The 16,619-nt window shown below is 38.3% G+C and overlaps 1 protein-coding gene across 1 annotated transcript in view; it reads right to left on the bottom strand.

The window, feature by feature from the left end:
• Positions 1-16,619, bottom strand: part of ranbp3a (RAN binding protein 3a) — a 386,526-nt gene that overhangs the window by 293,002 nt on the left and 76,905 nt on the right. The gene's annotated exons all lie outside the window — the stretch shown is intronic.

Raw genomic sequence — 16,619 nt, 5'->3', positions numbered from 1 at the left:
TTTGCAAATTTATTAAAAATAAAAAACAAAAACAAAAATCACATGTACACAAGTATTCACAGCCTTTGCCTTAACACTCAAAATTGAGCTCAGGTGCATCCTGTTCCCACTGATCATCCTTGAGATGTTTCTACAACTTGACTGGAGTCCACCTGTGGTAAAGTCAGTTGAGTGGACATGATTTGGAAAGGCACACACCTGTCTATATAAGGTCCCACAGTTAACAATGCATGTCAGAGAACAAACCAAGCCATGAAGTCCAAGGAACTGTCTATAGACCTCCGAGACAGGATTGTATCGAGGCACAGAGCTGGGGAAGGGTACAGAAAAATTTCTGCAACATAGAAGGTCCCAATGAGCACAGTGGCCTCCATCATCCATAAGTGGAAGAAGTTTGGAACCACCAGGACTCTTCCTAGAGCGGGCCGCCCGGCCAAACTGAGCATTCGGAGGAGAAGGGCCTTAGTGAGGGAACCCGATGGTCACTCTGACAGGGCTCCAGCGTTTCTCTGTGGAGAGAGGAGAACCTTCCAGAAGAACAACCATCTCTGCAGCACTTCACCAATCAGGCCTGTGAGTGAGTGGCCAGGCGGAAGCCACTCCTCAGTAAAAGGCACATGAAAGCCCGCCTGGGGGACTCTCAGACCATGAGAAACAAAATTCTCTGGTCAAACAAAGATTGAACTCTTCGGCCTGAATAGCAAGCGTCATGTCTGGAGGAAACCAGGCACCGCTCATCACCTGGCCAATACCATCCCTACAGTGAAGCATGGTGGTGGCAGCATCATGCTGTGGGGATGTTTTTCAGTGTTAGGAACTGGGAGACTTGTCAGGATCGAGGGAAAGATGAACGCAGCAATGTACAGAGACTTCCCTGATGAAAACCTGCTCCAGAGCGCTCTGGACCTCAGACCGGGGCGAAGGTTCATCTTCCAACATTGTGGTGAGTTCTTATTGTAGCCACAAGGTGGCGGTGTTAAACCAATGTTTGAGGGAAAATATCCCCAAGATAATTCAAATGACTCACATAATTGCATCAATCATTCACCATTTCAAATGCAGAAATATATTTGTATTTTGGAATTCGCATTTTGGAAACCGTTTAAAAATATTTCCCGTAAGGGCCCTCGAGTTTAATCTGTTTGAGCAGTTGAGTTCATATTAGGGGTCTGGGCCTCAAATAGATTTGTTTTAGCAGTTTCCATTTGTTCTATTCAGGGAGTATATATAATTACTGGTTTCTGGGGTGGTCTTGTCTGGCACAAAGTAGAAGTGTGCGGCAAACTCAGAGCTGGAAATCAAACAGTAGTGCCTGAGAGTCTCCTTAAAACCAACACAGCCCTATTATCACCAGAACGAAGACCGTTCCAAGGTGTTGGATTTTTATTTGAGACCCGTTGAGTTCGCTGGACCATATTTACAGGTGATTAGCTCAGCGGTTACTGGGAGGCTTTTAAATAATTAATGAGATGTGGGAAACAGCTGTTTGCAGTTTATTTGGTTTCGACAGTTGGAACAAGCAAGGAAAACACAAGAATCTTGGAGATTGATGTGTTTGCTTTGGCATTTTCCCTGTTGACAACCACAAAAACAAAAAAAAAGTGTTGATTATATTCACGAGGCTTAAAGTCAAACAGTGTAATTAGCAGACATGTCCTCATCTGGACCTTTAAAGCGGTCTGCTAAATAATTTGATCATGATATTGAAGTTGCAAAACAACTTCTTCTGTAAAGATAATCTTGCACAGGTTTATATATACATTTCATCCAATACTAATGTCCGTTCGGAAACACTTAACACATTTTCTGAATTTTAAATTTGGATGTTTGTAGTAAGAAATGTGTGGTGACAATAAATGAAAGCATTAAATTTGTCAGAGCTAAAATGAAAGAAAAAACACAAAAGAAATGTTGAGACGACTGTCAAACCAGCATCTCCTTTGTTAATGTCTCCACTCATGGGATTAATTATGGTTGTTATGTGAAATTTGGCTCATGGTGACATCATGTGACTGTACTAATGAGCTGGAAACTATCAAGTTCCAATTTTTTATTGAGCAGATTACAGCTCCAGCAGCACTGGCAGTGCCATACAGAATTCATTGAAGTGGACTGCCCAAGAGTCGAAGAGAAATCAGGATTTTAAAGGTGAAGTGTTTAATGTTTTACGTTAAAATACTTTCTCCCAAGATGCTTTTTGAAGCCAGATGGTGTAGTTACGGCATCTACCAGCAGGGGTTTTTTAAACTTTTTGTCAAGTAACATCAAAAAAAGTATGATGATCCCCTTGTGGGCTACACCTTTTCAAAACACTCTTAACTACTTCGCGTTTTGGCGAGATGGCAAATTCGTATTGAATCATATTCATAGGTTTTCGGCTTACGCCTCAGTGATGTTTATGTTTAGGGGTGGGGTTATGCTTTTTTTCTTTTTTCGAAAAATACGTTTTCGTATGACTCAAATCTTAAAAATTCTCAAAAATGTGAAATACTTAAATTTTCCCATCAGATCAGGTTGACCTTTCCTTAAATATAAAGGCAGCTTTTGATGTATAAAGTCCAGTTTGAGGAGTATTATAAAGTAACTGTCATTTATATTCATCCAAAGCTAAAACAAATTAGGCATTTTTTTGTTCACATTAAGTATTGTTTCATAATAATGTTAAAACAATAAAATTACAATCACATTTAATCATCATTATTTCCAACCAGTCTTAAAGGGAACCCCTGGTATTAAGACTTGTATGGCTTAATATAACGTAAATGATGTCTCTTACTGAAATATGTAGTAGAAACCCATGAAAGATTTACGTTATTTAAAAAATCCATGTAATATTTGGACAATGGGCGGCGCCATTTTGTTTAGGTGCACAGTGCGTTCTACGTCAATGACGTCAAATGGTTGCTCTCGGTGAGCGTCTGACACTATCCTGTTGCTATTTTTACTGCAACACAACTCTGAATATAATATATGATGCCACATTGTGCAGCTTTTGGTTGTAATTTTTAGTCGATGCAATTCTTCACTGCTTTACTAGCGATAAGAGGAGAAAAGAATGGGAAGTTGTGAAGAATGTGGACGAATAAAACTTCCTAAAGAACCGTGTCTTTGTTCTCCTCACTTTAGCCCTGATGCCTTTGAGGCTTTTAGTAGACCACAGCTACTGAAAGAGCTAACAAAGCGTATGCTTTAACCAAATGCCACACCTGTCGTGGAGCCTGACGAGCGCAGCCCATAACATCTCAGACTGCCTCAAAGCATGTGTGTGCCGTGATGCACCGGATATCTGTGATAGCTTAAAAACCGCATCTTCTCAGCACGCTTAACCATGTGAAATGCATTCAGGTGACACATCAGACTATTTTTACATGTCAATCATGCAACAGTAGTTCGAATAGCCACTGACACATTGCACGTCTTCGAAGTTTTCATCCTCACTAATTTTGTGCTCTGGCTCAAACTGAAAAGGCTGATCGGGTTTTAAAGGGAACCCCGCAAATATTAAGACTTGCATGTGTTACTAGATTACCGTTGCCCCAAAGTATTGTTACGTCAGTAACGGTATACAGATGAAAAATTATCAAAGGCATCAGGGCTAAATTGGAGAGAACAAAGACACGGTTCTTTAGGAAGTTTTATTCGTCCACATTCTTCACAACTTCCCATTCTTTTCTCCTCTTATCGCTAGGAAAGCAGTGAAGACTTGCATCGCTTCTCTTGTTGCCAATCGACTGAAAATTACAACAAAAAGCTGCACAATGTGGCATCGTATATTATATTCCGAGTTGTGGGTTCATGGGTTTTCTACTACATATTTCAGTAAGAGACATAATTTACGTTATATTAAGCCATACAAGTCTTAATACCAGGAGTTCCCTTTAAGAAAGCAGAATGAATATAAAATGTCACATGTTGTGTTAAGCATATTTAATTATACTATATACTATACAAGTTTTTGTAACATTTGGTTACACTTTATTTTGATGGTCCCCTTGAGACATTCTCTTGACTACGTTGCACCTACATGTCAACTAACTCTCATTAAAGTATTAGTAGACTGTTAGGGGCTAGTACAAGTTGACATGTTTGCAAAGCTGTAGTTAGAATATCTGTTGGGGGACTATCACAATAAAGTGTTAGCAGATATTTTGTAAAAGGTTTTTTTTTTTTTTTTTTTTTCTCAAATTTTCCATAAGCCCTAGCATCCCCTTGTGGGCCAGTTTGAAAAACAGGCAAACCTTGATCCCAAGCAGCCGACTATAATATGAAGTATCTGTCCTGCTGTTTCTTGTGGCCTCTTTCTTTCTAATGAGTTTGCTGGAAAAAAAAAGAAGCTGACATGAATTTTTTTTTGCCACTCTGCTTTTATCGATTACCTCGCTGGCTCGATTTCCTTACGATCGAAAGCATAAGTTGGTATACTGGTTCATCATCTTCAGAAGTGCTGAATTTCAAATCAAAATGTTACTTGGTTTGGACAAAGAAAGAAGAATACAATTACTAAAGAAGGTATCCATATCCTGGTGTGTTCATATAGCAGTCAATGCATTAGGAGATTTGAGAGAGCAGCTCGCTCAGCATTTTAAATGTAGAAACGCCTCCGTCTCAGCGGAAGCCCAAAAACAGTTAGCATCGACCCAGAGCTCTTGTGCGTCAGGGGCATCATTCTTCTGTGTCAAGGGTCCGATTCTGCAGTTCCTGACTGCAACAAACTACTCTGTGATAAATGTGCAGATCAGAAGGGAGACCGTGGCACTCATGGAGCCGTTTTCTTCATAAACCAGCAGACAATCTCTTGAACTCAGACCTGAGAGATACACAGCCGGCTTTAATGGATGAGATCTTTTAGAAATGTTTCTGATATCAGAGCATGTTAAAAGCCTCTCTCCATTATAGCTGGCATTTTGATAAGCCACTCAAGGGCCTGTTGAGGACAGCACATCCTTAGTTATAACGAAAGTGACTGTGGGACTTCTATTTGGCTGGTTCTCCAAAGTCCAAGATGTGACTTTAATGAAATCTTTGTTGATGTATACAATGAAGATTTATAGCTGCTTATGTTGCTGGTGATGGTTCAAAGTGGGTGTGTGATGGACAGCGTTATTGACGTCCCTTATCTACTTAACCTAATGGACATTATGAACTAGATGCCCAATGAAATGATGTCCAGAGTGGACATTTAATGAAACCATGAACTAATCGTTTTCATTTGTTTTAACAGTCAGTAGGTAATGCATAACGTAATTCCTGTGGGCGGAGTTTACGACATATAAGCAGTACTTTGAGGATAGTTATGTCATGTCCCTTCATGCTATTCTTGCATTTATCATGTGAAAGTTTCTGGGTTTACATGGTCATATATAGTTACATAGACTTATATAGTTATGAATATAATTTAAAACCATGGCTGGAAATGGGGGGAGGACTGAGTCCAGGCAGTTAATTTTAAGGGGGGATGGAGTTCCAGATCAAAATGAAGAGCATTTCCATCTTTAATCCAAGTAATAGCTTCCAAATGTTATGGAAATTTCATACATAAATGTAGTGGGCTTTTCTGCATCTATGGTTTAAAAGTATAAAATATGTCCCTAACTAGAGTCCCTCCAGGGAGTCTTGGTCATTTCCACCTCTGTGTATAACTATAATTTTGAAGTCTACTTAGAATTAAATTTTAAGTGCATCACTTACTGTTTTTGTTTGTTTTTACAATCTTAGCAACTTACAAAAATATGTTCTGTGTTAATTTACAGCATGCTGCCCACTGAGTTTAAGGATTTAACCAGGAACATTTGTTGAAGTAAAGCAATATAAGAAATATGAGTCAATGACTTGATGCTCTTTTTTTTTTTTCCTGTTAATTAATTCAAAATACAAATTCTTGAAAATAAAAACTGAGAAACGTTTGTCATGTGGTGCGACCAGCAGAGTTATGTAGTCCAACCAACATGTAGAAACATGAAAAAAATAAAAACAAACCACAAAATGATATCAGAGAGGACCCCCACAGACCTTCATGACTAGCAATGTTAATTGAGTTTGTAAAATGTCATGTGGTCCATCTCTACAAAAAGTATATGATATTTAAGAGTTGATAATTCAAGCTATTTGAAATAAAAAAAAAATTTTTACCTTTAATTGAAAAGATTTTTACAGTTGTTTTTGAAAATAAATATTAATATGGGTACACTCACATGTATTTGTCAGGGTTAAGTCTGTTTAGTTTCATTGTGTTTTGGTGTTGTTTTGCATGTGTTCCTCTGTAAAAGAATGCATCCCTGCTCAGGCACGTAGTCTTTCTTTACAAAGTGACATCGCCAACTACTTGTCTGGTATGCGTAATACAGCGTTTTAGTCATTTGCACGGATCCGTGGAATAGTTTTGTCAACGTTGTCTGTACAAAGAAAAACTTTACAATTTTTAGTACATCGTTGTCGTGTAAACGTACCCTTAGTTTCTTTGATCCATGTCATCTTAGTTAAATGTGGTTGGGTTCTCTTGCTTGTGTCCTCTTGCAGTTATTATTAAAAGAATGTTTGTAATCCTTTGTCATTGTGCGCTTATTATAGCCACACATCATGACAGAACACAGAACCTAAGGAAAGATCTAAAAAATGGACTTCCCATCAATCTGTCTGCTCTGTTTAGAGCAGGTGCAGCATAACCTCGAGGACCACACCAAGGACTTCCTAGATCTGGCGTGCCTCACCCACTACCCGGATCACTCACTTTGCTTCTTCTATTACACCAGCCTCCAAGCACAGCCTGCGAGCGATCCAAGCACACCTGCCCGATGATGTTCCTTGGGGGAATTTCGCCGCATTTGTGGAGTGGGTGCTGGTGAACAACGGATCTCCATTCACCATCTGCCCTGTTGAGAAGGATATCACCAGACCCACTCCACTGGTCCCACCCAGCTCCGAGTCTCCTGCATGTCCGCTGGCTCCCTTCAGTTCCTCGGCTCCCCCTTTGTTGACTCCACTCTGCCCTGCCTTGGGTCTTCCGGTCTCCAGCTCCACCTTGGCAAGAGGATCACCAGGCTCTGCCTCCAGCTCCCAAGCCTGTTACTCCACCTTGGCTAATCGACCAGTCGGCTTAACCTTGGCTCCTTCCTCCCTCGGCTCCACCTGGGGCTGTAGTCCTTACGGCTACCCCTTGGTCAGTCATTGCTCTGCCTGCACCACTGGCTTCTGGGCCTTCATGTCCCTCCACCTCTTCGGATCTGTCGGCCTCCGGCCCTGCCTTGGTCCTCTGTCCCACCGGCTGCGCCTCCGCCTCAGTCCTCTGGCACACTGGCTCTACATCAGATGCTCATTGCTATGGCTCCTCCTCTGCTTCCAGATCCACCGGTGTCACTTGGGTCCCCTTGGGTTCGCCTGCCAAGTCTCCACCATGGATCATCCCTCCCTCGACTCCACCATGGGTGTAATGTCAGGGTTATGGTTAGAGCATCAGACTTGTAACCTGAAGGTCACGGGTTCGAGTCTCCGTACCAGAAGGAAATGAACAGCTGTGAATAAACAGCTCTTCCACTCTCATTACCCACAACTGAGGTGCCCTTGAGCAAGACACCTAACCCCTAATCCACTCCCACCATACTTGGCCATACTGTTACACCAACCTAAAAAGATGAAGACCACTCTATAAATTTAGACCGTGTTGTTGACTTAATACAACCTCAGAAACCCAGTGAATCTGCTTAATGGAATTTCAGCCATTTGTGCCCAGAGTTTTTAAACTGTAGTAAACATTAGCATACTTGCACATTTGTGGATTTAGTACAGGCTGTGTTGTCTTGTTTTACTTAGTTTTGGGTTTTAGTGTTATGCTACCATTGATTTATTATGCTTTTAATTACACTATTTGTCTAAAGAACCAAAATCATCCACATCTCAGTATAAAATATGAGTTTGTTTAGTGTGAGATAAACTCAGAGTGAGAAATATATGAAGTTGGTCTTTAGCTAATAAAAATCTAAACCAAGCCAGTCCCACAGCTGAATAATTTACTGAGTGCTGAGTGGAGGGAATCCAATACACTGAAACCAAACTTCTCAAATTTGACCACTCACAATATCCCCACCCTTCTGAACATGCATATCCTTGCACACAAACATCTGGGATGCAACGTCTGCAGAAAATGATGAGGCATAGTCCCCACGGGTGAGATTACGGCTTTTTAAATGGTTCTTTTCTCGATCCCGGCACCGAAAACATGAGCCATTTTCAGATATTGAGTCCTGAAAGCAAACTTCTTCTCCAGAACCCCTTGTATCAGTATGTAATCCCTGGAGAGTCACACTATCTGTACTTTAACCTTTCTGCAAATTCATTTATGAATTTAGATGCTTATTTAGATATTCAATGCAAGGAAATCACCTATTCAGTCTGTAGCGTGATTTTCTAGGCCAGTGTACTATAATTGGACTCCCTTTTGGCTGCTTGGCAGCATGAACTTGTGCTTACTTTGAAAATGCCAAGAGGAGCTTTTCTGTGTATGTAAATATTACTGCAAATTGAGAAACAAAGTATAAATCTCAGTATATTTGTCAATTAACAGGAGCGGGAATATGGTACAAAATGTTTCTAAAGCAGAACAGATGTTTGATTTGAATTATTCGTTATCATCGCTACATTGGTGTCCAAAATGGTTTTAAAGATTCATTCAGTCTGAAGAAATGCCTTAATAAAATGGCTTGCATTAAGATAATTATAAATCTGTCATCATATTCTCATGTGATAAAGCGATTCCACAATGATACCAAAAACATCTGTTTCATGCTGTTCACAATAGGACTAACACAGACAATTCGACCCTTTATGCAACACAATATGACTATAAATCCGACTTTATCTCTGAAGACGCCTCACGTCTGTTGAAGATAAATAGCTAAGGAACATCTTTAGATATAATCAGGATTTCTCTAGAAAGTTCTCATGGTTTTGCATAAGCAGCAAGTGGTATATCACGTTCTGCTTATTTGTTTTGGATACGGTTGTTATATGCATATATAAACATATAACTTTAAATTTATTTGTTTTAATTCTTCAATAAAATTAGGTTCAATACCGTTCCATTAGATTCAAATTCAACCCTGTTTCTGCCTATAAATAAAAGATAATTAAGAATTTATCTCACAATGTGACTTTATATCTCAAAATTGCAACACTGATTTTTGTAATTGTGACTTTGTGTTGTGTGTTTCTCATAATTGCAACAATATGATTTTATTTCTCATCATTTTTGGCTTCATATCTCACAATGTGACTTTATTTTTTATTTTAATCTTACAAAATTTACCTCTTTAATTTTTACTTCACTCTTAAAAGTAAAGGTTTTTTATTGAAATTTATATGGTTTCATAAAGAATCTTTAAAATCCATGGAAACTTTCTACTGCACAAAAGGTTCTTCATTGTGGAAAATAAAGGTTCTTTAGAATATTAAAATGTTCTTCACATGAAGAAAAAAAGATTCTTTTAAGAACTGATGACTGAAAGGCTCTTTGTGGAACCTAAAATGGTTCTTCAATGGCTTCGCTGGGAAAACCTACGCCCCATGACGCTTTGCGCAAACTATGGGTGTAACTTCCGTTAAGCTGTAAACAGTCAGTGAAAGGCTCGCTCTATGAACGCAATAATACGTTTTTTTTTTTTGTTTGTTTGTTTTTTAACTGGGTACAATGAGATGACATTTTTCTACTCACCCTTCAACCAACGAACATTAAAAGCACATATTTAAAAGTGTAAAAGCATCAACAAGGTACTTTCAACAGGCCATGAAAAAGCGTGATTCTTTCCTCAGCAATAACGGATGGGTTAAATATAACTTTAGTGATATATTATGTAATATACGTTGCCTGTGATGTTCATGAACTTCAGCATTGCGTGATTCTATTTCAAAGTAATTTCCATCATTTTTACAGATAATAACAATGTTGTAGTCGAGACCAGCTCATTCGAGTCCGAGTCAAAACCGAGACCAGAGAGGCTGGAGTCCAAGACAAGTTCAAGTTCACATAAGGTTGTGTCTGAGACAAGACCTAAAGAAATCTTCAAGAATATGTAAATGTTTGGTGGAAACAATAAAATTGGCACCATACTCATCAAATATACCATGGCATGTACACTGTATTTTATTTACTTTGTGATATTGGTTTAAAAAATATTATCAGTTAAGGGTAAAAAGGTAATTAGAAAAGATTTCTATTTTGAATAAATGCTGTTAACATTTTAAATCAAAGATTTTAAATCAATCGACTGAAAAAAAGGATCACAGCATGTTATAAAAAATATTAAGCAGCACAACGGTTTCCACTTTCAACTTTGAAAATTAATCAGCATATTAGAATGATTTCTGAAGGATCATGTGACACTGAAGAGTGGAGTAATGATGCTGAAAATTCAGCTTTGATCACAGGAATAAATTACATTTTAAAGTACATTGAAATAGAAAACAATTATTTTTAATTGTAATAATATTTTTAAAATATATATTGCTGTTTTTGATTTAGATAAATGCAGGCTTGATGAGCATAAGAGACTTATTTCATAATGCCACATAAGCTAATAATTATCAAAAATGGTAATATAATAAAGTCCTTTCACGTCACCATTTCGCCAGCCTACACTTCACATAATAGGCCTGTAGGTGACACTTTGGCTTCATTAACTATGATAGTTTCATCAAATAGTAAACGGTGTATCAACACTAAATGAATTGAACACTTACCATTAATGCGACTTTTGGCTTTGTAATCAGTTAACATCCATTTTGTCAGCGATGCGATTTGATTTATAAAATGAGACAAACCGCAGAAATCGCTCATCTGTCCATGTAATTTCCACTTTATGTTGTCCAATGAAATTTGAACTTGTTGTGCCAGATCACGATTGGTTGGGGTGTTATACATGACAAACCGGCATTGGTGAATTATGTAATATTTTAAAATATATAATAAATAGATTTTTAATTAAATCGACACACTAGCTTTGATTTATTGATAGGAAAAAAAAAGTTAAAAAAAATTTTCTGTTTATTTTTTTTTCTTCCGTCGAGCCATAGGCACTCAGAGAAAGAACCATATATGGCTCGAGAGAGGTTTCGAACAGACTGTGGAAAATCAGTGTGTCGCACACGCACGCAACCCCTAGCAACGCGTTATGGCAATGCCTCACACTGACAGATATGTGAAAACAATAGGAATTTTCCGACTTTTGAGCGATTCGTTACTATTGTACACATTGTCATGTTAATTATAATTCAAATGCATTTTGTTTTATTGACCACAATATTATCATTGCTATTTGCCCCCAAACATTAACATACAGTAATAGTCATGAAATATTTTGAATGGGACTCGAATGGTCTCGAGAATGAGTCTGAGTCCTAATATGTACGAGTACGAGTCAACAGAGTACCTCAAGGATGACGTGTTTTTGTAGGCCAACCCGGAAGTTAGCGGTGCACGATTGAAAGCCTATGCATTTTTCCCATAGACTTTTGGAAAATCGCAACAAAATAAGCTCTGTGTTTAACAAAGGGTTATGACACTTACACGTTTTGTCTATCAAGATAACTTGTGAAGATTAACACAACATTTATACACTTTGAAGCCTAAATAAAGTCGGCAGATATAAAAAGCTAACAGTAGGCTATAAACGGACTACAGCACACCATGGTCGTGGATCAACGTCACCACCACCAAGCTTCCTCAAACTTTATTTAAAAAAACAACTTTATTTAAAAACATGCTCGCTGATTATGATCTGCGCTGTGTATGAATACTTATCCACTTTTTCATGAGAAATGCTGTCCAAATGTCCTGTTTGTCATGATGACGTCTAAAGTCCCCGCCAAAGGAAGTAGTTGCTTTTAGCAAATTGTTAGCAACCGCCGTTTTTAAGACACAATAAAGGTTTAAAAAAATCTCATGCGGGTTATAACTGGTGTGTTTTATGTCATAGATCAAAACATGAAAATATTTTAGAGGCTTTGTTAACCACAGACCTTATTTCAGGCAATTTAGCAAAAACCCATTCAAAAAACCCCACAGACTTTAGGGCGATGGAACCAGAAGTCCTAAAATGCTAACTCGCTTCCAGATTTTGCCTACAAAAACACGTCATCCCTGAGGTACTCTATTCCGAGTCAATATGCACACGAGTCCATGACAAGACCGTTACAATATGGTCTCGAGATCGAGTCCAGGTCTCGATTACAACAACACTGGATAATAAATTGTATTTACCTGTGAAAACAAACCTGAAAAGAGACGTGAAGCTTTCGAATAATGATAATTCCAGTGAATTATTAATGGGATATATCGTAAATAAATTATTTTGGGAGAACAGACCACAAATGTGCAGTATATGTTGTCCTTTTTCATACTATTACAGCGGTATGCAAAGAAACAAAAGATAATAATCATGAGGATAGAAAGCAGCAACTGAAAAGAGCTCTTGCCATAGATATTCTTGTTATAACATGTTACGTTAAAATACCAAGCGTTACGTTATTCTCATGATGTCTGAATATAAAACATGAAAGAAAAATGGACAGCTCATTCAGTATGCTTTACTTGTAGGGCAACCTTATGATTTGAAACGATTCGTTTCAGTCTTTTTAAACGGAAGTTCCCCAAACCAGATAAATCGAAACGCAGTAGGCTAGTCAGGAATAAGGTGGATATGCGTGTGATATTTTATTCTTACATTCTTATTTTATGCTTTTTTTTTTTTTTTTTTGGTCATAATGTTCAGAAACGCACCATTATTTCACTCAGAGATAACATCTGATTATTTTATTCTACAATGATTTTTGTTTTAACTAAACTTAAGAACAATGTTTCCACAGAGCTCAGTGAACATTTATGGAGACATTTAAATAGGCAGTAAAATAACCTCCCACTAACAAATGACACTTTAAGCGGATAAATTACGGTTGTAAAGTAAATGAAAATGAGGGCTAATTAACTGGAAATTGTATAACACACTCTCTTTTCCTTGTTATATAGAATTTTCTCACCATATTTAAGGAAAGACTTAAATGTAAGTGAACTGAAGTTTTCTTGGCACAGTGATCCGGCAACTTTTGTTGTGTTTCCAGCTAATGCTGGATGGAAGGCTGCATTACAGGCCCAGTGGTATCTCTATATCTGCACATATCTTCCAAACAAGTCTAATGGTAACGGTTATATCATTAGCAAGCTATACGCACTCATGGCTCCGACTCAATGTTCCATTTTTCTGACCGCAGATGTTAGAACCCTGCACAGCTGTCTCATGGTTTACTGTGGTGTTTACACCACTGCGGCCCTCTTCATAGCCTCACCTGCTCCCTGTCCTCTGGCCAGCGCTCAATCTGACCTCCCATTAGAGAGAGGGAGGTCCATCTCTTCATCTTAATAACAGATGATAAACTGACGGCGGTTATTAAGAGTGTTGGAATGCAAAATTGTTCAGTTCTGCTCAGGCCTCCAGCTTACAGTGGCTCTTTTACAGTTTTGGCTTTTCAAAGAACCGAACAAAAGTTTGGCCTCTTGTATGTTTTGTTTTTCGAATCACTACGCTCTTATTTCCTAGAAACCCAAACACAGCGTGAGATGTATTTGGTGTCGCAGACCCATAGAGGTCTATAGGGTCAATACGAATGCCTTGTCTTGTTTGTTTTAGAGATTTTTAAAGTCATTTTTGGTCTAATTTTGCACTGTGCCATCTCAAACTAAATAAATACATTTTAAAATATTTTGGATGTGTTTTTAGAAAGGTAAACAGGGTTGACAGTTTTACAATTTAATTTGACATTACAAGTCTTGTGTTTAAGATCATAAAAGTTCAAAGTGCTTCTTAAAAAGAGAACGTAATGCTAATATTTCAAAGAAATATTCAATATTGTGAATATCCAGACTTCAGTGTCACATGATACTTGAGAAACCATTCTAATATGCTGATTGGTACAGAGCCTTGCACATTACATGCTGGGAAAAATGTTTTAAAGGTGCAAAAAGTGATTCACTACAGAAACATTTTTTGTTGGTTGAAAGTCTCCTCATATCCTGATAGTAATCGCTGTGCTAAGTGGTTTAAATGCATTTTTATAAATAAATATCGTCTGTGGAAGGCGTAGGACCATCAAATGTTTCTTTCAATCATTGCATTTGGTCTGAACGAAATGATAGCATGTGCTCCCTGTCGGTCAATGTGTGTTTGCATACCACTGCGCAGCCTGTTCACGCAGACATCATTCGTCACCAGCGTGTTTCATGTACGCTGTGCAGACAGAGCAAGAATGGCAGGAAAAAAACAGCAACAGCCTAACTTTCCTTCTGAACTGACAACAGGTGGCACTGGCAAAGGATCTACAAAAAGAAAGACTACGACGAAAAGAGCTAAAATCAAAATTAACATCGGTGTTGCTTTTCCATGCTGGAGACAACTGTGGAAGTCAAAGGGTCTGAAAGATGTCATGGTTGCAGTATTTCTTTTGTACAGGTAGGTACATGGTATGATTTGATTTTGGTGTTTTGATAGTAACGCATAATGTAGTTTGTACTTTGTGTACCTTTACGAATGAGTTACTCACTGTACTGTAAAGTTTTCTCACCAGTGAATGACACATGATGTAATCCAATAACGTCGTCTCTGCTCGTCTAGCTTCTGGTCTGTGCGCGTTCATGTGTTTTGGAGGAGGCGTGGCTTTAGACTGTGATTTGCAGAGAGGGTGGAATTGTACGCTTTCAATGCTAGGAGGCTAAAGTTAGCATTTCCCAGATCACCTACTGCACCTTTAAGAATAAAGAATTTGTTCACATGACTTAATACTTCAGCATGTTGTACTAATTCATTCCCTCGTTTTAAGTTATTTAGGCACACAATATAATAATTTGTATAAGATAATTGTGGCTAAGCTGTAATAAATCGTTCCCTTGTTTTAGTTAAATCAAAATGAGGGAACAAATTAGTTCAGCGTGGCCACGATTTACTAAAATGAGGGAACGAATTCTTAATTCGTGGTCACGATTTACTAAAATGAGAGAATTATTTCTTAATTTGTTTTTACCTTTTTAGAGGTAATTTTATGGATTTAGATTTAATTTATTTTGTTTTAATTCAGCATTCAATTCTCACTATTAACTGGTTGCTTATTAGCATGCATATTTCTAGGATATTGGCTGTTTAATAGTACTTATAAAACACATATTAATGCTTTATTCTGCATGACCATATTCTACATCCCTTAATCCTACCCAATACATAAACTTAACAACTACCTTACTAACTATTAATAAGCAGTAATTAGGAGTTTATTTAAAAGTCGGGGGTTAATAGAGAATTATAGAGAATTGGACACTAATCTACAACCCGAATTCCAGAAATGTTGGGATGTTTTTTAAATTTAAATAAAATGAAAACTAAAAGACTTTCAAATCACATGAGCCAATATTTTATTCACAATAGAACATAGATAGCATAACAAATGTTTAAACTGAGAAATTGTACAATTTTATGCACAAAATGAGCTCATTTCAAATTTGATGCCTGCTACAGGTCTCAAAATAGTTGGGACAGGAGCATGTTGTCCATGGTGTAGCATCTCCTCTTCTTTTCAAAACAGTGTGAAGACGTCTGGGCATCGAGGTTATGAGTTCTGGAGTTTTGGTGTTGGAATTTGGTCCCATTCTTGCCTGATATAGGTTTCCAGCTGCTGAAGAGTTTGTGGTCGTCTTTGACGTATTTTTCGTTTAATGATGCACCAAATGTTCTCTATAGTTGAAAGATCTGGACTGCAGGCAGGCCAATTCAGCACCCGGACTCTTCTACGACGAAGCCATGCTGTTGTAATAGCTGCTGTATGTGGTTTTGCATTGTCCTGCTGAAATACACAAGGCCTTCCCTGAAATAGACGTCGTCTGGAGGGGAGCATATGTTGCTCTAAAACCTTTATATACCTTTCAGCATTCATAGTATCTTCCAAAACATGCAGGCTGCCCATACCGTATGCACTTATGCACCCCCATACCATCAGAGATGCTGGCTTTTGAACCGAACGCTGATAACACACTGGAAGGTCTCCCTCCTCTTTAGCCCAGAGGACAAGGCGTGCGTGATTTCCAACAAGAATGTCAAATTTAGACTCGTCTGACCACTTTGAAACAGTCCATTTTAAATGAGCCTTGGCCCACAGGACACGACGGCGCTTCTGGACCATGTTCACATATGGCTTCCTTTTTGCATGAGAGTTTAGTTGGCATCTGCAGATGGCACGGCGGATTGTGTTTACCGACAGTGGTTTCTGGAAGTATTCCTGGGCCCATTTAGTAATGTCATTGACACAATCATGCCGATGAGTGATGCAGTGTCGTCTGAGGGCCTGAAGGTACACCATCATCCAATAAAGGTCTTTGGCCTTGTCTCTTATGCACAGAGATTTCTCCAGTTTCTCTGAATCTTTTGATGATGTTATGCACTGTAGATGATGAGATTTGCAAAGCCTTTGCAATTTGACGATGAGGAACATTGTTTTTAAAGTATTCCACAATCTTTTTACGCACTCTTCACAGCTCTGCCCATCTTTACTTCTGAGAGACTCTCTAAGACATCCCTGTTATAGCTAATCATGTT

The sequence above is a fragment of the Ctenopharyngodon idella genome, chromosome 11 (assembly GCF_019924925.1).
Source record: "Ctenopharyngodon idella isolate HZGC_01 chromosome 11, HZGC01, whole genome shotgun sequence".
Classification (NCBI taxonomy): domain Eukaryota; kingdom Metazoa; phylum Chordata; class Actinopteri; order Cypriniformes; family Xenocyprididae; genus Ctenopharyngodon; species Ctenopharyngodon idella.
Note: the sequence above shows the minus strand (reverse complement) of the source record. Positions and strands in the feature narration are given on the sequence as shown.